Source organism: Rana temporaria, chromosome 12, assembly GCF_905171775.1.
Source record: "Rana temporaria chromosome 12, aRanTem1.1, whole genome shotgun sequence".
NCBI classification, from domain to species: domain Eukaryota; kingdom Metazoa; phylum Chordata; class Amphibia; order Anura; family Ranidae; genus Rana; species Rana temporaria.
The window spans coordinates 20,035,111-20,042,191 of NC_053500.1; positions in this window are offsets into that span (position 1 = coordinate 20,035,111).

Sequence of the window (7,081 nt, forward strand, 5' to 3'; positions counted from 1 at the left end):
GTGGTTAAGTAAAACGAGGGGGCTGGGGGCCGGTCACTGACGGAAGTTTTTTTTAAAGTAAACCCGGGGAAAAAAAAATCCTGCAAGACAAAGGCATAATAAGCTAGTGTGCATAGCATACTAGCTCATTATAAATTACTTACCTGAGATCGAAGCCCCCGAAGCGATCCTCGATCACCTCCTCCTCCACCGCCATCTCTCCCGGAGTGACTTCCGGGTATCGCTGCTCCGTCGCTGCAACTGGCCGGAGCAGCGATGACGTCACTCCCGCGCATGCACGCGGGACCAGCTAGTGACGGCATGATCGTCTTCACTAACGGCATGCTCAGTGCGCCTGCGCCATTGTCTATGGAAAATATCTCCTAAACCGTGTAGGTTAAGGAGATATTTCTTGGACCTACAGGCAGGCCTTAATCTAGGCACCTGTAGGTTAAAGTGGTCTGTAAGGGTTTATTACAACCACTTTAATGCATAGAATGCACAACCCCTTTAACCTCTTGCCAACCAGCCACAGTATATACTGTATACTGCGGCAGGTCAGCTCTCCTGCGCAAACCGACATACCCTTACGTTGGTCTGTGCGTGTTAACCTGCACGCCGCGGGAGCGCGCCCTCGAGTCCCACGGCCTCTATTAGGTATATTCAGGTACAATGGCTTATAGTTACGGCAGCGTAGCGTAGCCTGTTTAGGCTACGCCGCCGTAAATTAGCTAGGCTAGTAATGATTCTCAATATACTTACCTGCTAATTTACGGCGGTGTAGCCTAAAACGAGCGGGCGTAAGGGCGCCTAATTCAAATGGGTTGGGGGGGCCGTGTTTCATGGTAATGAGGCTTGACCTCACGTTTTTGACGTTTTTGTCACTGCGCATGCGCCGGGCGACTACATTTCCCAGTGTGCATTGCGGCTAACTACGCCGTGTGTGCCTATTGATTTCGACGTGGACGTAAACGACGTAAATCCCGATTCGCGGACGACTTACGCAAACGACGTAAAAATTTCGAATTTCGCGGCGGGAACGGCGGCCATACTTAACATTACTATTCCACTAGAGCCTAGCACTAACTTTACGCTATCTATCTCTTACGTAAACGGCGTAAAAGTACTGCGTCGGCCTGGCGTACGTTCGTGAATCGGCGTATCCCCTCATTTACATAATCTACGCCGGCCGCAATGGAAGCTCCACCTAGCCGCCAATCCGAAAAATTGAAATCTAAGATAGAACGGCGCAAGCCGTCCTATCTTAGATATGTTTTAAGCGTATCTCTGTTTGAACATACGCTTAAACATACGGTGGCGTAGATTCTGAGTTAGGTCGGCTTATCTACTGATAAGCCGGCCAAACTCTTTGTGAATCTACCTATATGTCCGCTGGCGCCCCGCGATCACGGTACACAGAGGCAGAACGGGGATGTAAACAAGGCGGATCCCCATTCTGACAGGAGAAGTCATGGAGAACTGCTGTTCCCAGTGATCGGGAACAGCAATCTCTGTGGTATTCCAGTAAGCCCATCCCCCATGCAATGTCGCACAGCAGGGTAACACAACATGTCCAGGAGACGGTCTTTGTGCTCCCAGGTGATAGATTTTCTTTTTGCCCGTTGTTTACGGGAGATATGTTTGACAGTCCTGCAATGTTAAATAGGCTCATATGAATTTCCACTGATTTTGCCCCTGAAGCACTTCACTTATTTCACATTAACCCGTTGAGCTGCAGAACCATTTTCACTTTTTAGCTACAGACTTTAGCAATGAGTTATGGGTTTTAGCTATGAGCTATGGGCTAAGGCAGGGGTCTCCAAACTTTTCAAACAAAGGGCCACTTTATTGCCCTTCAGACTTTAGGAGGGCCGGATTGGGGCCAGCAAGGGAAGAAAAAGTCACGGGACCGGCATCAGTTAGAACATTATATGGCCTCAGGGTTGGTGGTCAATAGGAAGAGGAGTATTCCCCCTATTAGTAGGAGGAATAGTATCCCATCATTGGTATGAGTGGATAATATAGTGCCCCATTGTTGGTGTCAATAGGAGGAATAGTGCCTCATGTCAATGGGGGAAATTGTGCCCCAAGGGCCGGATAAAGGCTAGCAAAGGGCCACATCTCGGGCCGCAGTTTGGAGACCCCTGCCATAGGTTGTAGGAGCCCCAGTGGTGGGGTAAGAGTTAGGCTACCCCCCCCCCCCACAAATTTGGGTTCTCTATGACCCTAGCTCACCTGCCTCCCCTGACTGCACATCCCTGTTGGAAGGTAGTCCTGTCCATTGTGAGAAGCCTAACCAGAGACATTTTTTTTTATTGTTTGCACTTGATCGAATGATGGACTTCAGCAGAGCTTCACCTCATTTACTAAGATAAGTTAAAATTCCCTTGCAAAGTCGACAGCCAATTTTCCTTTAGTAAACCAGCCCCAAAAGGTCATCCAGCAATCTGGCTGACTGTAAAAAGCCAGATTGCTGCTTTTTTTCATACAGCAGGGCAGGGCCGGCCCTACCATGGGACCTGATGGTACCATTGTACCAGGCAGCACTTTCAGGGGGGCAGCAAATTTCCTGCCTGCACACCATCCCATTCCGCCAGCTCCACTCTCCACTCCACTGTGGGGCTAATTGTCGCCCGACCGCTCCTCCCGTTCCGCTCTCCGCTCCACTGTGGGGTTAATTGCATGAATAGAGCCATAACAGGTCCTCTTTATACTCCTATATACATGTATAGAGCCATGATAGGTCCACTTTAGTTATCATGATATAAAATAATGGATGTGGGGGCATTTTGGTGGGCGTAATTTTTTTTTGGGGGGGGGGGCAGCATTTCATTATTGGTACCAGGCAGCACAATGTCTTGGGCCGGCACTGCAGCAGGGCTATTACATTGTATATCTACGATGAGTGCAGCATCTGGTTTTAAGTGGTGTTGTGTTGGTGATGTGACCTTAATAAGAAAGCACAAAGAATACTACTAATGAGCAGGGCTGAGAGCCTGCGGGTGACGAATGAGGGGTATCGATCCATGCCACTGCTCGAAAACTTCCACTGGATGTACAAAATTAGCACACTGTGTGTCAAGTACCGTATTTATCGGCGTATATAGCTCACTTTTTTGCCCTGAAAATCAGGGCAAAATAGTGGGTGCGCGATATACGCCGATACCCGCGCCGAGTTTTGAATACTGCGCCGGCATATACCGAGCGCAGTACACTCGGGCAGGCTCGGCCAGTCTCGGCTTCTTCCGCAGTCACGTCCTGGACGTACAGGACGTGAGCGCGACAGTTGCCGAGCCTGCCCGAGTGTACTGCGCTCGGCATATGTTGGCGCAGTATTCAAAACTCGGCGCGGGAAACGAGCGGGGAGGACGCGAGGACGCCGGACCCGCCGAAGAGGACGCCGGACCCGCCGAAGAGGACACTGGACCTGCCGCAGAAGGACACCCGACGAAGCAGAAGGACGCCGGACCCGCCGAAGAGGACACCCGAAGCCGCAGAAGGACGCCGGACCCGACGAGGCCGCCGATGGACGCCGCGCAAGACACCAAAACTGTAAGTACAAAAATAACTTTTTTTCCACAGGTTTGGGGGTCACTTTGGGGGTGCGCGGTATACGCGGGAGCGCGTTATACGGCGATAAATACGGTAAATGGAGAATTTCTGTGACCAGACTAGGCTAGAAACAGGAGGGCTGATACTTGACAGGTCATGAGAACTATAAGTACCAGCACACCTTGAGTGCACGTTGGCTGAGGAGAATGCTGCTGGCCATTTTTCTTGTTCAATTTCCTTTAGATTTATCTTCAGATATGTAGTACAGGGACGGGACCTGCCTGGTTGCATTCAAATTGAACGTGTTTAGGTTTGACCTCCTATTATATGGTTTTGGTAAATCTAAAGGAAAATTGTTCAAGAAAATTGTATGATATATGGCCAACCTTAGGCTGTGAGGAACAAAGGGGATCTGATCTCAAAAGAGGGGCAGGCCTTTCAAGTGAGGGACAATTGTGAACCAGACATTTGTGAATGCATCAAAATGGCTCCAGGGAAACCACTAAATATATATAGGGGAGCTGATTAGTCTTCCAAACCATTTGTACTTTTGTCCATCCAGTTCCAGAATTTGTTATTGTTTAACCACTTAAGGACCGCCTCCTGCACATATACGTCGGCAGAATGGCACGGCTGGTTTTCTTGTGAAAAAAAAGAATGGCACGACTGGGCACAAGCACGTACAGGTACGTCCTCTTTAAGTGCCCAGCCGTGGGTCGCGGGCGCGCGCCCGCAGCGTGCTCTGAAGCTCCGTGACCGCGGGACCCGCCATTAGTAGTAAAAAAAATGTTTTTTATATAAAAATGCAATAAAACTATCCCCTATTTTGTAAACGCTATAAATTTTGCGCAAACCAACCGATAAACGCTTATTGCGATTTTTGTTACCAAAAATATGTAGAAGAATACGTATCGGCCTAAACTGAGGAAAAAAACGTTTTTTTATATATTTTTGGGGGATATTTATTATAGCAAAAAGTAAAAAATATTGAATTTTTTTCAAAATTGCCGCTCTATTTTTGTTTTTAGCGCAAAAAATAAAAACCGCAGAGGTGATCAAATACCACCAAAAGAAAGCTCTACTTGTCTACCACGTCGCACGACCGCGCAATTGTCAGTTAAAGCGACGCAGTGCCGAATCGCAAAAACTGGCCGGGTCCTTTAGCTGCCTAAAGGTCTGGGTCTTAAGTGGTTAAGGTACAGTTATGTCAAAGTGGGCAGTATTTCAATTTTAATTCGGTTGATATGTCCTAAAAGGGACAGTGGCAGATTGCTCCACACCTTCAGTCTGACTTTAAGCTCCTGCAGAACAGGGAGCAGATTAAGAGACACATAATCCGACACTTTACGGGAAACTATTACTCCCAAGTAATGAAAAGTGTCAACCCATTGCAGTGGAAGATAATTCAGGGCATTCTTCTGGGCACCGGGGTCAATAGAAAATAGAATGGACTTGTGCCAGCTGACACGGAGGCCCGTAGCTTTTGAAAAGGCATTAAGGATTTTCAAAGCACCCAAGATTGCCAATTTTTAAAGGATAGACACCAGACCAATAAATAAAAAAAGGCACAGTTGGTATATTGATACCTATTAGTGGTCAAACAAATGTTACAAGGAAGCAACCATGGAAAGCATGCACTGAATGGTAAATATAACAGTTCATTTGAGGTGTAAAACAGCTAACAACACTAGGTAATCCAATGGTTTACTGGCCAACCAGGTCGGCTTAAACATTAATACTGTCACCAACCATGCAACAGGGAACAGCTAATAAAATGCAGCTATGCGTCCCTTGTACACAAGGGTGGCTTTACTAGGCCTAAGGCTGCCTGTAGGACACCATCTCGATCCTACCAACTCCAAATAGCAAACAGGTGGTAAAATGTAGGTTGACTAAATGAACTAGGGAGGAAGGCAGCAGTCAATAAGTTGTCTCTTCTGCTGGCTACCGTTGGGGCCCTTTTGAAGCATTGGTGCACTTTAAGAGTGTCTTTAATCCGGTGATGACACGCAGAAGGGCTGATCTGGTCTTTGGTTGAGTTGTAAGATGGGAAATGGGGTTAAAGCTATTTAAGTTAGTTGTAAAGGTAGAGCTGATAGGCAGCAATGCCTTGAAACAGAGTTAAACGTGCGACCTGGCAGCAGGCAGTATGCTGTGAGCTAAGTCAGCCTGTAAGGGGCATGACAGTTGACCTGTCCCAGAATAATTAATTTCCTGCCGAACAGTATAGATAACAAGTTGACAACCCTCTCACCCGTCTTGCGACACAGCTCTAGTAGCGAAGATGGGAGGGGCCCCTCCTCAATCTCTTCCCAAATCTCTGGCAAGCAGTGCTGTGATTGGTGAAGAATAGCCTCTCTGGGGCATATTCTTATAGATCTGAGGCGGCGGAACGTATGTCCTTTACGTTACGCCGCCGCAAGTTTAAGTGGCAAGTGCCTGATTCCCAAACCACTTACCTGTAAACTTGCGGCGGCGTCGCGTAAAGTCCACCCGCGCAAGCCCTCCTAATTCAAATGATCCTGGTAGGGGGCGTGGATCATTTAAATTAGGCGCGCTCCCGCGCCGATCGTAATGCGCATGCTCCGTCGGGTAAATTACCCGACGTGCATTGCGCTAAATGACGTCTCACGGACGTCATTTGTTTTGACTGTAACGTAAATGGCGTCCAGCGCCATTCACGGACGACTTACGCAAACGACGTTAAATTTTCAAATTTCGACGCGGGATCGACGGCCATACTTAACATTGAGTACGCCACCTAGGGGGCATCTTTATCTTTACGCCGCGTATCGCTTACGGAAACGACGTTAAAACACTACGGCGGGCAAGCGTACGTTAGAGAATCGGCGTGACTAGTCATTTGCATATTCTACGCTGACCGCCACCCAGCGGTCAGCGTAAATATTGCAGCCTAAGATACAACGGCGCAGGCTGTCGTATCTTAGGCATGTTTAAGTGTATCTCAGTTTGAGAATACACTTAAACATAGGAAACGGACTTACGTCGGCGTATCTGCTGATACGCCGGCGTAAATTATTTGAGAATATGGCCCTCTATCTCTCACTCGCTGTGGCTCCATGACAAGGCGGCTAGCTTCGCAATACACTGTCTTATGGTGGTGATTTCTCTGGCCTAGGATCCCTTACAGTAAGGTGCGCTACCATGAGGATGCACACTCCTACTTGTCAGACGTCAACTGCTCCGAACCTTCCCCGGGCAGTCTTGTATGAATCTTTCTCACCTTCCTGTGTTTTTGGGGAAATGTCGTTTTCTTCATGTTTCCACCGTGCTGCTGCCCCTTTATGGGACTACATATCCCAGAGTACTGTTTGTGGCAACATCTTTCACAGTAAACCATATGGTGAGAGAAAAGGGGGATAAAGAGCAGGCAAGTGGAATGAGATCCCCAGCAATAGATGGCCCAAAGAAGTTGGGAGCTTTCAGCACCTGGCTACATCAGTGTCATCATTTAGGGTGCTGGGGTTTTAAGTGCATTTGTGTTGCTGAGCCATGTTGCTTTTGGTCCTTTGTGTATTTTTGGATATAT